At 41.5% G+C, this 22,116-nt stretch overlaps 1 protein-coding gene across 2 annotated transcripts in view; it reads left to right on the top strand.

Annotated features, from left to right (window-relative positions):
* Window positions 1–22,116, top strand: part of LOC125895849 (uncharacterized) — a 369,147-nt gene that overhangs the window by 160,675 nt on the left and 186,356 nt on the right. The window lies entirely within an intron of this gene.

Here is a 22,116-nt window from a genome sequence, read left to right as displayed (position 1 = left end):
GGACATAAACCAACGACCCTCTGTTTCCCAACCTAGGTCCCTACAGACTGAGCTACTGCCGCCCCAAACTATGAATTACTATTAAAATTATTAAATGAAGTTATTATTGTAACTTATGTTCTTCAGTATATTTGTAATATACAGATATGTAATGATGTTAATGTTGTCCAGTGTCGTGTGACGAGACAATATGTGACACCACAGTGTGCATTATGGCCCGTCATAATAGTGTGCACAAGGGCCCATGGAGACTGTGGGCCCTTCAACAACATGTTGGGCGCAGAATGGGAACTTATGAGCGAGTACCACCTTGGAGATATGGTCAAAGAAGAACTCTCATTAAATTTAGAACAGTGCCATGTGCTATATAAGCTCTCAAAAAAGGCAAACCCAGCTTCAGTAAAGTAGTCAGTAGCATTCATTTTCTGTAACCACTTATCCTCTTGAGGGTCATGGGGAGCCTATCCCAGCTGAAATTGGGCGAGAGGCAGGGTACACCCTGGACAGGTCACCAGACTATCACAGGGCTGACACATAGAGACAGACAACCATTCACACTCACGTTCACACTTACGGACAATTTAGAGTCACCAGTTAACCTGCATGTCTTTGGACTGTGGGAGGAAGCTGGAGTACCTGGAGAAAACCCACGCTGACACAGGGAGAACATGCAAACTCCTCTTGCTGTGAGGTGACAGTGCTAACCACTACAACACCGTGCCGCCCAGTCAGTAGCATCCATAAGAAAATGCTTATTCTACATAAACTGTAGATGAAGAAGACATACTTTATTTATCCTCTGACTCTGTTGTCATATACACACAGGCCTGTAACACACACGCATGCATTGTTGTTGTAAATATCTCACACCACATGTATTCCTCTCTTTTAAAAGCTTATATGTAAAATTTAACATTCACTCTGTTGCTTTACATCATCTCACATTGCAGGATTGTCAGATGTAACACCCAATGTGACCCCGCACCAGACTCCATCGAAAAGGTAAGCTTAATTTAGGGTTGGGTCACAGACTCTGACAGGTCAGGGTTAACTATCCTGTCTGTCCTTCTCTGGATATTTTCCAGCTTTGTTGCCCAGTGTAAAAGATTTGAAAAGGAATTAAATGTAATAAGTTACATTAGTGTGATGAGGTAATTATATTACACTTTCAACGTCAAAGTAACCTTCCCAACAGTGGTGATATCTGATAAGACTAATAAGACTGATGTGTCTCCTCATACAGGAGCAGACTGAACATTTTTCTGAGCTGCATTCATCTCACGTCTGACTTTAATTAGTTGACATTCAATAACTACTTAGTTTACCGAGGGTGACTCCAACCTCTGGGAAATATCAAGGCCTAATAGCTGCGTAGTGGCGCCATCGTCTGTCACTGAAAATAATCGCAAGGCCTGCTGTCGTTTACAACCTCATTAAGCCTCAGGTCATTGGTTTCAACACCTATTAAGGCTAATCTGCAAGACCTCGATTTGGCTGAGATCCTTTAATTCATTCAGTCTTGCTGCTTTTTTTTCACCATCATGTGAGACTTCAAAGACAAGATAAACTGGAAGCAATTGCAACACCTTTTAATAAAAGTAACGTGGTGCTGACATGTTTTCCAGCACGATGTTGAAAGAGAAGGGAGTTCCTCCTCTTTTTATACTCGCCGAAAGAAAAGATGAAGTGCTGCAGCTGAAAATAGTTTGGTGCAAAACAAGTGACGTCTTCGGTTAAAGTTAAAAAAAAAAAAAAAAAAGTGTTGCTATTGGAGAAAAGTTGCCTCGGAGAGAAGTTGTTTGAGATTCACCGGGTTGACCGGTTTTACATGACAAAACAGCTTCATTATAAGATGCCCCTGGCTTCATTAGAAAGACATCAGATGTATAAAGATTATCTTTTTCTTGACTTTAATTGTTTAATTATTCCTGCAGCTCCAAAGAGATTGTGCCGCATCAAGCTGATTTCCCTTTGGCAAAGCCAGTGCTACTCCACCTTGGTTTGAGCCACATTCTCTTGACGTCCTCATCAAGCCTCTCACTCACTAGAACAAAAAACCACAGAAGATGGCGAAGAATATCTTTTCCACCAAGGAATGATTAATTGATATAAATGATTAAAACAGAGGGAAATTATGAAATGAATTTGAAAAGGGGCCTCACAGGAAAAGCTTTGTTTGTTCCAGTCCTGTTTTAATGAGCTTTTCATAACTGGGCAAGAGAAATTACTCTGCGTGTTCTTTTTCTGGAGCTCTTTTGCAAAATAATTATGGCTAGTTGAAGTGAGGAGGAGGAGGAGGTGGAGGGGTCAGGGAGCTGTGTGGGGGAGAGGGTTTGGAGATGAGGAGGAAAAAAAAGGAAAGGAGGAGGGGGGGTGTTCCCTCAGAAATTGATCATCTCCTTTCTCCGCTGAGATCTTTCAGTCCTGTGGCAGTTTCCAAGCAGCTGCATTATGAAGCGCACCAGATAAAAAAACACAGCGGCACACAACAATGTGGCACAACACTATTTCAATGTTTAAACAGGGACAAGAGAGCGTCAGACGTGGCTCGCTGTGTTGATACTCCCCACAGGGGTGATCTCACCGAGATGAAAAGGAGACCACAGTGCCTCATAATGAAGCTGCTTGCCCTGTGGGAAAAAGCAAGAGAGCCACATTCAACATGGTGGTTAACTTCAGACTGGGATTCACTGTGTGTTAGATTCTATTAACATGACACTGAGCCGCACCGAGGCCGCTCTCTATCTGCAGGTTTACACACCACAAACAATCTTCTAACCAAACAACACACAGGTCACCGTAACTTTCCCTCGTGCTGCATTTACAGCTCACAGCGAAGTGTCTCCTGTTTGTGAAACAGCATCACACTCACTTCACTCTGTGTGTGTGTGTGTGTGTGTGTGTGTGGTGTCTTTTAGAGAGAATGATATTCAGTTAGCTGAGCCAACTGATGAGGGGAGATTAGAGTTCAGATTATCTACAGATAGAGAGGGCCCACTCCATGACTGAATGCAGAAGGAGGATGGCGGACTCGGCAGAAAGATCTCCAAATGAAATCTTCTAAATGAGTCACTGGCTCCTTACCTGAAAACACATTAGGAAGAGTTCAGCATTTCGGAAAATGCACTCACTTGCTTTGTTGCCTGGAGATAGATGAGAAGAGAAACGCTGTGCTAATGTCTGTTCGCTAAATGTGAAGCTAAACCCTGCAGCCGGTTATCTTAGCTTAGCATAAAGAGCGGTGTATTCCTCATCAAGGTCCAACACATTCTCACTCCGACCTTGTTTGGTCGTGGACTTTATACGTCCAGATACAACATTCAAGGTACCCTGGGTGTGTTGGTTGTTGACGTTCTGGGACATTGCATCAACTTCAGGCTGTTACATGCATTGTCTGTTTTCAAAATACGCTTCTGTTTTCACAGGAAATGTACAGTTTGCATACAGTCTCTTTCAAAACAAAAGCATGTGGTTACATTTAGCCAACACTCGCACATGGTTAGGTTTAGGAAAAAAGATGCCAACGTGAAAGGGTGGCTTTTTTCGTGGATGTCTGACACTGGAAGTAACTGATCAAGCGCCGAATGTTGACGACTTGGGGGTGAGACCGGCCTGCAAATTCATGTCTGTGAACATGACATGTCTGTCATTGAAAGCTGGAGTCAGGACATGGTTAGGCTAGCATAGCATTAGCCTGGCTCCCTCCTAAGCACAGGCTGTATTAAAGCACAGATGTATAAAGAGAACTGGATATAGCACTGGAGGTGAGCCCTCATTCATTCCTATGGGAGTTGCTAAGTGGCGCATGATGCTAAAAAATTCCCGGATATAAAATTGCCTAGATCTTCTAACTTGAACTTTTTTCGCTGCACGTCACACCCATCCGCAGCGACAAGTGTCGGGCATCACTTTGTAGCTTCATGTCACCGGCTTCCAATGAAAATGACTTGTAGCCTGTTTTTGTGTCACTCGTAGTGTGAATACAGCATTAGAGCTGCTGATAGGAAATTTTTTTTGTCAGGTTTGGACAGAGCCAGACTTTCCTCCTGTTTCTACCTTTTATGCTAGGCTGAGCAAACGTCCTCTTTTGCCCGGACAAGTAAACTTTTCACTTCCCGTCCAGAGGGTGTTTATAAATTGATGATAATGTCCGGTTTTCCTTGTGTTTGTGTTAGAATGCGGCACGGCCGCATATTTCTGTCCGAACCCAACAGTCATTCTGTTTTGTTATGTCTAGTGTGTTTATGTGTCCCTAGGGCCTATCTGAATTTCTGTCTTTGAGAGATATTATTTTGTAATATAACTGAATTTTCTATCCATACATATAAACTTTAAATATCTTAAAATTATAAGGCATCTTTGAGGAAACTGCGAGTATCAATTAAGTAGGCTATCTCGTGGCCGGGCCGAGTGTCTTCTTTTTTGGAAATCAAAATATGGTCACCCTACTTTATGCTAAGCTAAGCCATCTGCTGGCGTTAGCTTGAATCTTACTGTACCAACATGAAACTGATCTTCTCATCTAACATTAAGGGTGCTTTCACACCTGCCCTGTTTGGTTCGGTTCAATCGAAGTCAAGTTTGTTTGCCCCCAAAGTGTGGTTTGTTTGGGCAGGTGTGAACACAGCAGTCGCACTCAGGTGTGCACGAAAACAACCGGACAGAGACCTTCTTGAAGAGGTGGTCTCACTCCGGTTACAACAAACTCTGGTGCGGTTCGTTTGTGGTGAGAACATCTTCCGACCTGGATCTGAACCAACTGCAGTCACATGACATTGTTTGGGTTAAACATGAGCATGTTACAGTCCTGGAGGATTATTAATGTGCACCTCCTCCTGCACTGCCTTAATATGCACATTCAGCACATCCAATGCATCAAAACATTGTTTTCTAGTTGGAGCCGCGCCTCGTTTTCAAACTGTATGGTTTGACTAAAATGAACAATGACAGCAATATAGTCCACGATGAGCAGCGCTAAAATCAACCTGCGTAGTTGTCCCTCCATTGTGACATTAGAAAGAGTTACATTTATCTTGCAAGTGTACTCTTCTTCAACGTTTTATTTACTTCCTGGATATTTCTGGAATTCTGACCAATCAAAAGCAGCTTCCTCAAGCAAAGCATTTTATCTGGTCTGTTTGTAAATGCTGCCGTGAGAACACGAACCAACTCTAGGCAATTATACAACTTTGTAACAAACTTAGTCTCTGATTCAGACCAAAGCAAGACAACTCTAGGTCTGAAAGCACCCTGAGTAACTTGGCAAAAAAACCATATGAGCAAATTTCCCAAAATGTCAAACTATTTCTTCAAATCATTCTGCAACATTTGGACAAAGGCATCAATCAGCTGTGACAGTTTTTATATGAGAGTCTGTTTCTGAAAACAGAATAAATAAAAAAGAAAATTTCTGTTGCATCTGTTGGCAGATCAATACACTGCAGCGTGATGTGATGTGTAGTTGAAATGGCATGAAAATAAGCACATTCAGAATGACTAAATTAGTGTAATCAAACCCTTCAATCTGACTTCATGGCTGTGTTGCTTTCTCTTGTGGTATGTTCTCTGTTCTCCTTCCACTTTCCCATGTGGCTCCAGACTTGGGTCATGAAACAGTGAAGCAGCCAGAAGTCTTTTTGCTCAATATTCCCCTCTAAAAATATGCCTCACTTCTTTTATTCGGTGGTATTGATCTTGTTCATTTATCGTTTGTAATTAAACAGAGAACAAGTGAGCTTAAGGAAATAGAAATCAACAACTCGATACATACGTCCTGTATGGCAGAGGTTTTCTTTACAGCCTGTGCTGATGATTTCACAAGCTGTGGGCAGCCACAACTCTGAAACAGTGTGTCTGGACTAATACAGTGGTCTGAAGATCAGCAGATAAAGTGATGTTTGAATCTAGAGCAGCTCATGGTTCCCTGTATTTCAGACATATGTAACAGGGTCAGTCAGCAGTTTGTTTCATTGTGTGACTTTGGTGTTTTAAAGGGTTAGTTCGGATTGATTGCTTGCTCGTCCAACCATGTTCTTATCACCTCAGAAACATTGCTAAAATAAGATCTATTCTAACTTTTAGGAATGCAGAAACTGTTGTACGTGCTTTTATCTCTTCACGCCTTGATTATTGCAGCAGCCTTTATTCCTGTCTTAATCAAAAAACCTTGCAACGACTACAGTAGGGCTGCAGTCAGTCGACCAGAAAGGTCATTAGATGGCAAGATTTCATTGGTGGCTTAGTCACAGGAAGAAAAAATAAACAAAAAAGTGAAACTCTGTTAGGAGCTGCGCCTTGTCAAAATAAATCCATACCTATGTGACTGGACCTTGTGGGAATTTAATTTGAAAGGACAGACACAGGAAGTGGCCACACTCAGCAGTCAGACAGGAGTCAGATTCATTTCCAGGGCTGGTACCTGCGGTTATTCCACAGGCTAGTTAATAACATGTCGGGCAGGAAATCCAAAGTGTGGGATCATTTTGAGAAGGTGAAGGACGAACCCAAGGTGATATGTAAACTCATCTTCATTGGTCGACTACAAACATGACGTATCATCTGAAACATGGAAGTAGCTACATGCCCATTAGCCCACAGCGTCATTAACAGGCGGCTCGCTCAGTGTGTGACGTGCACTTGTAGATAAAATATAGGCCTATATTAATGAAGGTTCATTAGTATGGTTTTGTATTTCTCTGTAATGTAGCACAGTGTTAACAATGTTACTGATACTATTCTTTCTCACCCCTTCAACTCAAACCACCAAAATATATCATTTAATATTCAAATAAATATCGTAAACATGCGGGCGACTAGTCGACTGATGGCCCAAATGACGACTATTGTTCGACCAGCAAAAGTCTTAGTCGGAGGCAGCCCTAGACTACAGATTGTACAGAACTCAGCTGCTCGGCTTTTAACCAAAACCAAGAGGTATGATCACATTACACCGATTTTAGCCATTTGACACCGACTCCCTGTTTGTTTTAGAATTGACTTTAAAATCTTGTTGGTTACTCTGGAGGCTCTTCATGGCTCCAGATTTCATTTCAGACCTGTTAGTCCCTTATGAACCTTTGCGCAGTTGGAGATCCTCCGGCAGAGGTCCTCTGTTTGTCCCAGAGTCCAGAGTGAGGACCAAAGTCCTTTGCACGCTAAGTACGTTTCTTTCATCTGACATTGTCACACATCTAAAAATAAATACAACTTCATGTTGTGTCAAGTTTGAAATTTTCATCTGTCATTAAAGGGCCAGTTTGTAAAATGGGTTGAAAACAGTAACATGTAGTGTTTAGATTCTAGATTGCGGCGCTTACTTGCTCGCCTGTGCTCACCCCTCCCATTGGCAAAGTTACGGTGGCCTCCGAGGATAACAAAAGTGGATTCACCGCACACAGGGCTGAATTGCTTCTTATTTTATTAATCAGTCTACAAAACAACGCGTTTCGCCCATGGCTTCATCAGGTTTGTTACACAGTCCACAGCACAGGTGACTTGAAATAGGCTGCAGCTGTACTGAATCCAATCAGCAGGGTACACAGGAGTAACGTTACTGCTATCCTATTGTCTGTTATGCCTTTGACATAAGACTAAAATTTTCCCAAGTGTTTTACAGTAATTGCTCTACCTGGAGATGATGTAACGTTATGAACTCTCCTCCTCGCTCCCTACTTGTTGAGTCTGACACGTAACGCTATTATACTACGTGCTGACAAATAGTAGCATTTATTTTAGTAGTTTACCTGTCCAGCAGAAAACATGCCACTTTGTCCTTCATGAACCCCCTCCAACGCTGAAAAACATCACAGATGTTTATTCTCTGCCGCCGCTTGTCCCTTTTTCTTTGCCCCTCTTTGCATCTTCTTTTCCTCTCTGCTGTTGCGTGGTAAGTGTGGTCCATTCGCAAACTTTATAACTAATAAAACTTTTCACTACTCTCTATCAACGAACTACTAACACTCTCTGCTGTTTCCTCCTCCTTCTGTCTTCCTTCCGCTGTCTTCTTCGTTGGTTTATTTATACACGCGTTCTCTGGCTGGCTGGATTGTCCGCTTGGGCTGCCGTACATACATGGCGGCACAAGATGGCGACCTCTCTAAAGCAAGGCCCTTGCTATATATATATATATATATATAAAAGCATAACTATAAGGCTACGAAAACCAAACGAATTTTATTTTATAGCAATTATACACTTATATAAACATATTAATGGGTAGAATATTCAGATTCAGATTCAGATTTGACAATAAACCATGCCAAATATTACACACTGGCCCTTTAAAATTTTTGGAACAGGTTTAATTTTCCGCATTTCCCGCATCCATCAGAAGCCTATATAGAGCTGTTTGACCAAGAATCAGTGTGAAAGGTTTCTGTGCGCATCCTTAGAAAACGGACTCAGTGTGTAAAGGCCTTAAAGGGGACGGGGGCTTTGCAACCAGGGCCTGAAGCTCTGGAACGACCTGCCCGAGGACATAAGGCTGTCTGAGTCATTGTCTTTGTTTAAGTCTTTTTTGGAAAGCATATCCTGAGTTAATCTGAGTTGTCTGTCTATTCTATTACTCTCTTATGGCTTTTATTTCCCATTTATTATCTTGATTTTAATTTTGGCCTTCTTTATTTTATCTTTTACTTTGGTGACTTTTTATGACATTTTAGTTAGTTTCATTCTCCCTGTGTTTTAAATGTCTATATTATAATTGGTGTTTGTCCCAAAATGTTGAACTATTCCTTTTCTATATGTCTGTACACAGCAAGACGCTGCAGTGTGGAACAACGTGCTGCTTCTTGGGAGCTAATGTTCATACAAGTCAATCGGTGCAACAGAACTGAGCTGAATGGCTTCACTCTGCGGACGATGTGAGTATCAGTGGAGAAACATCCGACAAGATTTGGGTCAAAAATTAAGTGAAAGTGGAAAAAGTGTACATCAAACAGGCAGTTTTACTCTTCACTGGTGGTTGTAAACCTCATATGGAGTGATCGTCAGAGGACTGATGTCTATATCTGTTTGTTTCCTCTATATTTGATGGCATTTTTAGATGGTTTGTCATTTTCACAGCTTTAGGCTTTATCTTAAAATGTACAAAGCTTTTCTCATTTGATACCATTCTAAACAAGAAGGGACTTTTGTTCCCCCAAATTAACTGTGCTTTAAGCTCCTGTCTGTGCAGGATTTGGGCTCCAGAAGTCAACTCCTCCCATGAAGCTATATAATGAACCCATCTAGTCTGTCGTGACATTTTCATATAAATGTAATGGATTTTGTAGGTTTTTGATGGATCAGGGTGCACATTTTCAAACACACCAGAAGCCCTTGACAGTAATGAATGTGCACAACAGAGCCAGAAAACATCTCAGCGATGGAGAGAAAAAAAAAGAAAGAGAGATGTAGAATGATGGAATTCAGAAACTAAATGACAGAGAGGCAAAAACAGCTCTTCCTTTAAGTGCTTTAATCGTCGGATAATTACTTCTACACACTATCTCCGACTCTCTGCATGCGCACACGTACAAACACAAACAGAACACCATGTGCTGCCTCTAACAACATTGCTTTAATGAAATGTCGTGAATCCTTAATGAGTCCCAATGTCTTGTGATAAATTTCATAATTATTCAACCCCACACAACTGGAGAGGGAAATTCATCAGTCAAAGCAAATTAGTTGGGATCCATTAGGGTTCAGTGTCTTGTAGGGACATTCACTTTATTAGCTCCTTACACCCATTGCCATAATTGGGAGCATATTTCATTTGGCTCTAACCCCACTTTACTGAATGACTGCTCTTTCCCTTTTTTATTTACAGCGACGCGCTCGGTGCTGCATACTGTGCATACAGTCGCTGCTGAACAATATAATACACAGTGTGGGCGATGATGATGTTCTCAGTGTTGGAGTCAAGACCACCTAAACCAGGGGTGGTCATCACTAGTCCGATTCTTTCTACGGCTCCGGTTCCTTCGAGTTCATGTAAATGTGTCGAACCTTTTGAGTTTTGACTCAACATATGGTGTCAATTTCTCTGTGACACTCTGTTTCACATTACAACTTAAACCTCATTGACACACTGAACTCGGAAGAACGACTGTCCGAGGAGCACATGAACGGCCATTGGCCTTTGGCTGGCAGAGGTCCTAACCCAAAATGGTCCTCGTTCATTTACATACACACTACTGTGCCGATTTTAGAACAAAGACAAGACAACACCTCTGTTACAAACCAATACAACAACCAGTTGAACTCTGTTATTGCAGCTGGCTCCTCAGGAACACCACCCTCCTCTACATCTGTGTCTTCTAGCTCCTCCACCTACAGCCCAGGATTGTATCAGCGTCCACAGCTTGCAGAAAAACACAACAAAATGCGGTGAATTATGCTCTTGGTTTGTTTGTGTCTTCCTCCGACTCCAGTTGCTCTTGTCCCGAGACAACATGACATCTAGCAGGTCGTTTAAGTGGCAAGCCGACTGCTCTGATGCTATTTATGGAATATAATTTTTTTCGTCGGGTATTCCAAGCAACAGAAATGATAGTTTTACGTTGCAGTTTACATCTTAGTTAGCTAAGCTATCTATATTTTACTTAATGCATGCTTGTATGTATGTAGGCCATGTAAGCCCAAGAGATGTTACAGAAATATGAGTAGACTGCATTGATTTGTCGTTCTTAATAATAATAATACGTCCCACCTTGAGAGAACGGCTCACTCGGTCTTGTTCAATGAGTGTAGCTGCTTGGCTGTCTGAGCTGGGGTCCGATTCAATCCAATCTCGTTCACTCACAGGCAGTGTGAGTGGTTCCCTACAGTAACTGTGAGTGGGAGGAGGGATATTCATGAGCACTCAGGCGTCTGACAGGTTGACCTGGTACATATTGGACACTTCAAAGAGTCATTCGTTCATTTTTGACCTTCACTATGGGCAACCTGAGGCTTTGGAGCCACATAAGGTTCTGTAGTGGCTCCATGTGGCTTTGACAAAAAAAAACCAAGCAGCAGTGGCTTGTCTTAAGTTTTTCCTGGCTGAACTCAGAGAAGAATGATGCAGAGTAGCGACCCACGTCATCTTCGCTTTTTTGTTATTGTCCATTCAGATGATTTGAGAGGCAGGGCTTCTGTGGTGGTCATGACAAGATTACACTTTGTAAAAAATGGAGGAGACACTGGTGGTGCTCAGTCGCTCAGCAGGACCAACTGACTCCCTAAAGTTAGTATTCATTTTTGCTTTGCTAGGCCTGACGATAGACAGCAGGTTGTCATACTGCCCCTGAATCATCCTAAAATATGCCTGGAAACGTCCAACATGGAGGTGAAGCTCCTGGGCCAATTGGTGGTACTCCCCATGACCCACCCTCTTTTTTAGGGTCTCAAGTACCCACACAGATCCCCGTGTCCTTGTGCCCAACTAACTATTTGCTGATAGCCTCTCACCCTCAACCAAGTACCCTCCATGTTAGGAACTAGATACTGATTACTGTGAAATACATAAATAGAAATAATAAGAGTGGACTGATGACATGGGAAGGTCAGTAACAACAATAAAAAGATGCAGCAAGAGTTTTTTACTGGTGGCATTCAATTAAAATAAAAAATGATTGGGGCTATGGCATTGATATGACTAGGCTGAGGGGCGTGACAAAATGGCGGTATTTGACGTCCTGGGAATGAGAACGGGCTGATCTGCTACATGATAATGTGCAAATGTAGGGTATCTGTAGTTTGCAGAAATGTACTATGGCAACATTTATTCTGGCGATTTGGTTGTTCAGAAATGGCACCTCTTCAACTTCGCCTTCTCCAAATTTGCTCCTTTTTCTTTCAATGAGGCTCAGCGCCAAATCTCTGTGGTCCATCTTTATTGATTCATCTTAAACTTGAAATGAAAGAAGTGGTACGAAGCAGTGATATCTGCTCCCTTTAATGTGGATTAAAACAAGCCCATAATGAAAGAGGGTTTTGTCTTTTTGCGAGGAGGCCGTGGTCTGAGCACGCAGCTCTGTGTTGATCAGTGGCACACGGCGGAGGGGATAATTTCTTTAGGATGACTGATGATGGCTTCCACTCACAGATGCCTCTCTTGTTTGTCTTGGGGCTGCCTCGGGGTTTGCCTTACCCTCGCTCCTCTCCCTCTGGCTCTGACAACCTGCAGACATCTCAGATGAGCAGCATTCTTCCCACAGAGACACCGAGTCTCAGACGTGGAAGAATGAACAGGAAAGCCTCTCTGTTTAGTGTCAAGCCGTGAGAAAGAGACGGTGGAGAGCAGCACTGCGTGGTGGTTCAGGAGTCGGTTGAGCTTCAGGATTTGTGAAGATTACGGACCAAGAACAAATCTGAGTCAAACTGTTGCACTCATTCTTACCACGCTATAACTTTAAAATTATTAACTTGCTGTAAATGGCTTCTGTCTGTCCTGCATGCGTGAACATTTCAGAACACTTCGGCAGAGTAATGCTCCTATTTTCTTAAACACTTTTTGGAAAATATTTGAGATGCCTGTTGAGAAGTCTTGGTTTGTGAGCACTGAGATTATGGGCCCCATATTTTTCAGAAAAATGACAGCACTGGTTGTTTGTTCAAATGCCTAAAGAAGAACCTGTGTTTACCTGACAAAGACGTTTTGTAGCTCTGCAAATTATGATGGTGACAAAGTACTTATTTTAACCCCAAACACAATCTTTCCCTAATATTTAACCAAGCAGAGTTTCTGCCTGAACAAACGAGCAGAGTCTCTTTTATTCTGCACACGATTCACCTTCTTTGCCCTAAACCTAACCAAACCTCCACTTTGGTCAGTTAATCACTGATTTAGTTTGGAGGACTTGTAATTTTCGGACTGGTGCGAAACCAACAAGGTCGAAAGACAACCTTTGTCGGGTCGTCGGCTATTTTTATGTGCTTGTTTGGTATTTTCATGGCTTCTTACAGGGATGTTTACACCAAGGTGGGTGGAGTGATGCAGCTGAAGTTGGGTTATGCAGACCAGGTGGCACAGTGTTACTTTAATACCCAATTTGCCTTCAAATTTTGTTTGCATTCATGCTAGTGCAGTTCCAGGACAACTGGGGCCTCATTAGTGGTCGCTCAGATTGAAAACAGCCCTACGTTATAAAAAAAGGGGCTGTGTCAGTGGGGTCATGCTACTGCAGGTACCGGTGATCAGCCCAGTCGTCAGAAGAAATTGTTGGCATTGTACATTTCTGCAAACCACAGATTTTTTTTCAGTTATTACATTTGAATGTTTCAAACATATCATATCAACGTTTCTAAAGTGATGAAATATATGAGCTGACGTTTTCATTCTAATGAGCAGGGGATGATGGATGGCATCACAAGGCTAAGCTGCAGACCACTGTTCAGAATCAACAATCAACAAAACTGGTTGTGTTTTAGAGTCATAACAGTATTTCCAGCAGCTTTTTCGTCCCCAAACATGGGTGTTTTTTCAGGGAGGTTACTGTTTTTTCCAGCGGGGAAAAACGGTTGTTTTTAACCGAGACATTACTGCTTTTCCAGCATGGATTGTGCCCCCAAAACCAGGTCGTTTAAGATTAAACGTTATCTTTTCCTTACCATAATCAAAAGGTTTTTGTGCCTAATCCTAACCACTCTTTAACCACAGTGTTGTTAAAATGTAAAGAAACAAAGGTTTTAAAGTGTCCTCTACATAATAATGTACAAATATAAAGTACCCATGGTCTGCAGAAACATACATTGCCAACATTTTCTCTGTTGATTGGGTTGGATGCTCAGACAGACTGAAGCCATGTGTGAAAAAAAGCAGCCCCTTCACATATTTAAATAAGGCAGCTCCACTGATGAAGCAGCGGTACCAACTCAGAGGGCCTCAGCAAAATAACACAGAGTCGTCTGTCAAAAAAATTCTGGCTCAGTGAAATGCAGCATCATCCAACAAGGCACGGCTTTGACCGCATATTTCACTGTTTACCTTAGGATTGTCACAACAAAGTCAAACACTATAACAACTTTTAGAAGTTGTAAAATCCCAGTAAGCCCCAGGCTCATAAACTCAGCATATTTAATTGTTCCACTGAAACTCAATTGCCAGAATAAATGCTGTGTTTCATTTGTAAATTATTATGTAGCAGGTACGTTGAAACTTTACATTTCAAAACTACCAACTTTTGGTGGCACAGTCCCTAGTGGAAATGTAGAGATGTGTGGGTAAAAAACAACTGCTTTTCATGGGACTGTCCCTGCTGTAAAAATGGCAGTGGGTTACTAAAAATCACCCACGATTGGTGACTAAAACACAGCTGGAAAAACAGCAACAGAAAGGGCTGTTTCAAGCAACTGGGTTTATTGTTTGTTGGTCTTCAACACAGGTCTGTAGCTTGGTAGCCATTTTGCCTAAATGTCACGCCGTCCACCATCCCCAAGTCAGCTCATATACTACGTCGCTTTAGAAACGTCAATGTGATACGTATGCAACCTACAAATATAACTTAGTCATGGTTTGCAGAAACATACAATGCCAACATTTTTTTTCTGGCGACTGAGCTGGAACGTGACCTTAAAACTGTTACAAACAGCTGGAGTCATATTTTCTTTTAAATTAAATGTTGCTACAAAGGACCAACCACACAGGATCATTGTGATAAAATCTTTTAATGAAGGTCAAATCCATTTTTAAAATTAGTTTCCTGATGAGATTTAATAGAGGCACGTTACATCGACTGAGTATTTTTGGACATCTGGTAATCATGTTTTTGTGAAGCAGTAATGTTAGCAGGTCTAGACGACTATCATGTGGATATAGTTTTATTATTTTAAGTAAATAGAAGGCAAACTCACGTTCATACATTGTGTAAATTGAATCATTTTCCACGTTATCAGGAGACACTGAATCTTCCACAGCAGCAGAAGGCCCTTCACAGAGGCCTGGCTTCAGTGTCTTAATCTCATTCTGCCCACATCATGGCCATGTTTGTCCAAAAAGCCTCTGCTTCGGAGCTGACCTGATTGGAAGGTAATAAAAATCTAAGTCGAACAAAGGAAAGAAATAAGCTACATTCAAGCACGCACGCACACACACACTCACACACACAGAAAATAGCACCCTTATCATCCCTGTTTCATTTAGAGTTGATTGCTGTCGGATTATAATGCAATCACCACGCTGTGTGAGCCGTAACTATGGGAACTGGTTTTAACTGTTTATCTTGCCAGAGATCTTAATTTAAGTTTGAACACTCTGGATCACTTAGATGTGAGAGACATGGGAAATTGACAAAAAGGGGACAACAAAGAGAAGGGAGGGAATGGGAGCTGTGGAAGAAAATGGAGAAACAGACACTTTCTTGTTCTTTCTGTTGTATTTCATATGCAATTTAATTTGTCTCTCAGAGAGAAAATCAATTTATGATGACAATCCGCGGGGCAGTAATGAAAGCAGCCCGGCTCCTTTGCCATGGGAAAGTTTCTGCCGGAGAATGCCACTAATCTTGGCAAAATGAATCATTCACACTTTATTTGGACATCTGTGTTAACCCCCTCGCCCCCCTCCTCTCTCCTCCTCCTCCTCCTCCTCCTCCTCCTCCCAACTTTCATTCATTTGTGACAGTTTTATTACAAGTTGTGCAGGTGGCTGGAGGCTCAGGAGCCAAAAAAGAATGCAGCATGGATATGGTCCAAAATGTTGAGGAGTTGCTGAGTTTATAACGGTGTTGCCTCCGTGTAGTACGACTGTCACTACACTCTTAACTAACATATTATCAACACCTGAAAAAGAACGCTGGACAGAATAAGCTGTGTTGTTTTGCTCCTGCAGAATGCCTCCCACTATGCTGCAGTTGACTCGACAAAGATGTTTGACTTTAAGGTGTGAACAAATCCAGATTAAAGGCTCTGAGGCTGCGACTTTGTGTAAGCCCGAGCTAACTCCAGCCTAAATACAGGAAATTGCACATGCTGCCACAGTATCCGTAGTTTGAGAGCTTTATCACCTTTTTGGCATCCCAGGAATTTCTGCAAAACGTCCACAAGCTGCCCTCATTTTGAGATTTGCTTTAAAATCTATAAAAGCATCTTATTGATTTGTCTTTTCCACTTACTTTAAAGGGCCAGTGTGTAGGATTTAGGGCAGTGGTTCCCAACTGGTCTGACCACGAGGTTCAGTTTTCTCCTTAGTCATTAGTTCAAGGTCCACACAGTTTAACACATTCAGCATCATACTTGTGTTTGGCCATGTCATTGAGCTAGTTTGTTGTCCCTTTTAAGTAGCTGTCTGTTAGTCACTCAGTCTACAGCAGGAACAACACTTAGAAAATGCAGCTGCTTAAAAATGAAGAATGTTTTTTACAACCTTGACACTTGTGGTCCATTCAGAATGTACCCGTGACCCACTTTTGGACCACAACCCACTAGTTGGGAACCACTGCTTTATGGGGATATATTGGCAGAAATAGTAAATAGTATGACAAGTATGATTCTTTAGTGTTTAATCACCTGAAAATAAGAATTGTTGTGTTTTTGTTAGCTTAGAATGAGCTGTTTATGTCTACATAGGGAGCGGGTCCTCGTCTACGTAGATCATCATGTTGCACTGCCATGTTTCTACAGTAGCCCAGAACAGACAAACCAAGTAATCCCAGTTATTCGTGTTTTTGCGTCTGCCACTGTAGTTTGCAGCCGCTCCATGGCAAGCAGCATCAGAAAATTGGTGATTTTTAACCTGAAACTGTTTTATTCATTTTATACACTGCGTACGCACAAAACGAGGCCTGGAATAGGCGTACGCCACTTTCCACAGAAAAGTTGTGATCTTTGAAAACAGACTTGATGGGAGAAACTTTGACTCATACTTATGGATAGGGCTGCCACGATTAGTCGACTAATCGATGACTAATCGACTATTAAAACAATCTGTGACTATTTCAGTCGTCGACTAATCGGTTTGAGTCATTTTTCATAGAAAAGTACTTTAAAAGTACCCCAAAATACTCTTAATGCAGCTTCTTATGTTCAAATATTGGTAGCTTTACACACTCTCCCATGATGGTGAACTAAAACCCTTTGGTGTGAGTACGAAACGAGACATTAGATGACGTAATTTTGGGGTTTGGGCGAGACAGACCGACATTTTTCAACATTTTAACACATTTTTCGATGAAATGATTAGTCGACTAATTGAAGAAATAATCGACAGATTAGTCGACAATGAAAATAATCGTTAGTGGCAGCCCTACTTATGGACATTTTGGAGACTGGAAATCGGCGATGCAGCTGGTAAGGAGGAAGCCTGATTGTCGAAATTGTCAAATATTTTTTGGTGCACGCTAGTTTTGGCTCTTGTCCTGGGTCCATGTCATTGGTTCGACAGCCCATTGGTTCGACATCTCATTAGTCCGACTGTCCGCGGTGCAGAACGGCTCGCGGCGGGTGTATGGTGCGCCACGACCGGCTTGAGGCGGAGCAGGCTCACGGCTTATGTGTTTGTCACTTTCTTTTTCATTTTAACCCACACCATGATCTTTTCCTGACCCTAACCAAGTGGTATTTGTGCCTAAACCTAACCAGACCTTAACCACAGGGCATCATGATGATTTCGGAACGGACTTCGGAACAATGAGTTTAATATGGTCGGAACAATGGGATGTCGAACCAATGGGCTGTCGAACCAATGGGCAGTTCCCCTTGTCCTTTGGTACATTTTTAGTATGGATCCTACGCTCTGTTTTATAAATGAGACCCCTGCTGTGTTTGTTTTGGATAAGGAGAGACCTCTGCATATAATTCAACACTGCTGAGCTAGGTAATGTTACAGCTCAGCCAAGGAGGGTGCCAACCGTATCACTGCACAGAAGGAAGTGTGCATCTACTCATGGACGAGAGGCTCATGCGTGTAACAGCACGAGATTTAAACATTAATGGCGTCCTCCTTGGCTGAGCTGTAACGTTAGCTAGCTCAGTGGTGTTTGGTGAGCTAGCAGTAGATGCACACTTCCTTCTGCGCAGTGATACGGTAGGTGGGTGTAGTTTGGAGAGAAAATAGTCCCGACATGAAGCTACTCACAGCAAGGTGTGTGGATTATCTTGAGTAACCGAGTCATGATTTCTACCAAGAGACACTGCTGTTGAGTTTTCAGTCGCATTTTTCTGGTACTTTGAGCACCACAAGCCGAGTGCCATCTAGTTCCATTATATTGGAGTCGAGGCAGACATCTCTGTGGCTTATATATTAAACAACTTGCATCTCAAATTAATCTTCAAGTTCCCAGCTCTTACAGGATGTAGATTTCTTCCATGTGGCATATACTGCTGACCTGCTGTCTCCCCCTAAAGATCCTCTGTACCTCTTAAAAAAACTTAACTGTGATGTTTCTCCAAACTGTTTCCATGCACCTGAAAATCTCTGTATTTCTGCTTTAATAGGACTCAATATTTTAGCTCTAAAATCGAGATCTGATCATGAGTGAGACACACAGACAGTGTCCTCCAGCCTCTCGAGCCTGCTGCTGGGTCGGTCCTTGAGCTTAAGTCTAAAGCCTGCACTTTAAATTTCTGAAAAATCCATTATTAGCAACAGTTTTTATTGAGAAGAATTCACAGTCTCTGAATGGGAGATAGGACCGGCTCAACTTACATTATTCTGAACATAATGACATTAAATTCACTTCCACTTGCCCTCACCACTTCCTCATACTCATGCGCCGTATGTTACCGGAACACAAATTGACTGAATCGTAAGCTAAAGTGTGAAATGGAAATAAGTTGAAGTGGCAAGGTCAGCGATCAATAGGAAGTTAATTAATGAGGAGTATGCAGTGTTGTGAAGTATAGATTTCCGAACGCTTATTATTGTGTTCCAATCACTGAAATGTCACCAGCGTTAACATCTGAAAAAATAAAATCAACCTACCTTTAATTTACCTTCAATTTATAATCTAATAAAGGGAAATATTAAGTTTGCTGACAACCAACCGCTCACAGTGAATGAATGTTTCTTTTTTTCTCGGTTTGTGGGTGAATGAATGAACATGTCTTGACTAAAATTTGTTGTAAGTAAGTCTATGATTGAAGACTGATAACATTAATTAATCCCCCAAAGACATAATTTTCAGCGTGTTGACTTCATTTTTGAAGTTTTGAATACATTTATTTACAAACTTCCATTCAAAGATATGATTTAACTGCTGGCTATGAATAAAGATGGTATCTCTTTTATTGAGCAATCATTTTTCTGACATTTAAACAGCTTTGATCCAGATGATAGACGGGCCAAGAAGAGCTTCAGGGTCTGATTAATGCTTCAAAATGAAGTGAGAGTGGAACATCTACAGTATATATGGTCAGAGCTATATGTTTAAACAGCGGAGGGGAAGCTAATGAATTCATTATGTGCTAAGACGGAGCTATGCACACACTGAACATAATGAGTACCCACTGTCATTGACCCATGTCGAAGCAAAGTCACTTTGAAAAGGGTTGAGTGTATTTTTGGTTATTGTATGTAGCACATAGCTGCAGTATTGTTCAAGCTGTAAAAGTTTGCGTGAGAAAAGTTGTGCTGTGAAAGAGAACAAGGATAAAAAATTAAGTTCTGATTACAATTACGGGACGTGACACTTAGCTGATTTCAAATCAGCGAGGCCAAATTTCACAAAGCCTGTCAATGGTGGCAGCAAGCTCGCCAGATCCCTCCCCAATCAAAAGTTTGCTCTATATAATTTTACGCAATCAGATTTCTCCACAGTCATCCAGTGCAATCAGGTAATCAGAGGGGAGCATTAACAAGACAAATGGGGTTTAAAAAGTGGGTGCACTCTGTTTGCAGGAACTTCCTATGGAGAAGCCCCCTCCCCTCCTTGATTACTCCTATCACCCTCATACAGCGCAACATCCCCGCTAAATAGCTTTCAACTACAGTACAGGCAGTATGTTCAGTAGTGATTGACTTTACATGTAGAACTCGACAGGTAAATTGTTACTCTTAAGGCTATTTATGTCGAGTGATTAACTGCTCCAACTAACGCTTTCTTTCAATGAGTCACATTGTGTACAGTAATGGCGCTGCGGCCTCTTTCACACCTTTCATTAAACGTGGAACTCTGTGATCCAAATGGCACAGTCAGGGACTATTTATGCCAGCATGTATTTTCTCTCCATGTATGCAGATGTAGCATGTATGTGACTGGATTTGTGCCAGCTGCTGTCTGTCTTCTTGTATACAGTTCCACCTCAGTAAGCTCTGTGTAGAATCTAAAATCATGTTAATACAAAGATCAGGTTTCAGCAGCTATTCTTAAATCCATGAGTTTAGGTGTTGTAGTCATTACTAGCTAGTTTAGTTAGTGGTTACTCACAAAAAGGAAAAGTAATCACATTTTCTGAGATGTAACATGTTAATTAGTTTTAGTTTAGTTTTTAGTTTTTTGCTAGTAGGGTGGATTTTGTTACCTTTAGACAGAACCAGGCTAACTGCATCCCCGTTTTCCAGCCCAGTCGCCAGAAAAAGTGTTGGCATAATATGTTTCTGCAAATCATGTATATGTTAAATTTTATGCATATTATTAAGAGTATGAAGATATGAGCTGACTTTGTCATTGACACAAGATGCCTGCCAACCAGCAGACCACTGTTTGAAGCCAGCAAGCAACAAAACTGGTTGTTTTTTAGCAAGACAAGGCTGACAATTTTAGCCATGATTGTGCCACCAAAACCTTGTTTTTTCTGAAACTGGCTGTTTTTTAGAGAGATATTGGCGCCATTTCCAGCGACTACAACCAGCTGTTTTTAAATATATCCGTAGCGTTTCCAGCAATGGTTCTGCCACCTAACCAGCTGTTTTTTTAGCAAGACATTAACAGCATTTCCAGCTGTGATAGTGCCACCAAAACTGGCTGGTTTTTGAGTAGATATCAGGGCATTTAAAGCTGCGATTGTGCCACCAAAACCTTGTTTTTTAGTGAGACATTGACATCTCAAGCTGCAATTGTGCCACCAAAACTGGCTGTATTTGGGGTAGATATCAGCAGCATTTAAAGCTGTGATTGCACCACTGAAATGCCTGTTTTTTTTAGCAAGATATTAGCCATTGTGCCACAAAAAACAGCATATTTTTAGTGAGACATTGGTGGCATTTCCAGCTGTGATTGTGCCACCAAACCAGCTGTTTTTTAGCGAGACCTTGGCGGCATATCTAGCTGCGACTGTAGGTTAGTATGTTAAAAAAAAAAGTACAATTTATCTATAGTGTTTTCACAGGATCCAACACAAGGGCAATATACAACATGCAGGAATAAAACATAGAAGATAGAGCGACAACCTGAGCCATGTAGATAAAAGTGCAAATCAGTAAATACACTCACAATAAATACATACACTGCCCTTGTGCCCCCGAACTGGCTGTATTTTAGCAAGATGTCCCTACATTTCTAGTGGTAATTGTGCCACCAAAAATCAGCGAGGCGAAGCCAAAACATAATCTTTTCCAAAGGTAACCAAACGTTTCTTGTGCCTGCACATAACCACACATTAACCACAGCATTCTTTACACGTATAGAAATGTAAAATTTCAACGTATCCACTACAAAATCATGAATAAATGTTGCATAGCGGTGGTTTGCAGAAACAAACAATGCCATTGGGTTGTGTTTCAATGTTTATGCTAAGCTAAGCTAACCAGCTGCCGGCAGTGCTTAATTTTTACTGTACAAACATTAGAGTGGTACCTCGACAAGAAAGCGAAATAAGCATATTTACCAAAACATCAAACCATTCCTTTAAACACAGGACTCTTCTATCAAAATGAACATTCTTGGTTATGAATTGTGCTGGATTAAGCCATTCATATGTTGCAGGGTTATACATGACAGAGAATTAATTATTCTTTGCAGCACCATTTTGGACTTTCTGTCTTTTCTCCCCAAACTTTGCGTCTCTCTGTTATTATGATACATTTCTGGGTAATCTAACAGATTGACCTCTTCACACACTTCTCCAATCCTTCGAGCAGATTTCCCTGGCTCTGAAATAATTAGGGAAGACGATGTGAGGATGACAAAAGACAACAGGAAAATGAAATAGGCCCTCTCTCCGGCCCTTAGGGTCTTTGCAGCAATTCTAATTAAGCCCATCCAGAAACAGAGGAGC

Source organism: Epinephelus fuscoguttatus, linkage group LG10 (assembly GCF_011397635.1).
Source record: "Epinephelus fuscoguttatus linkage group LG10, E.fuscoguttatus.final_Chr_v1".
Lineage (NCBI taxonomy): Eukaryota > Metazoa > Chordata > Actinopteri > Perciformes > Serranidae > Epinephelus > Epinephelus fuscoguttatus.
This window is presented reverse-complemented; position numbering and strand designations above follow the sequence as displayed.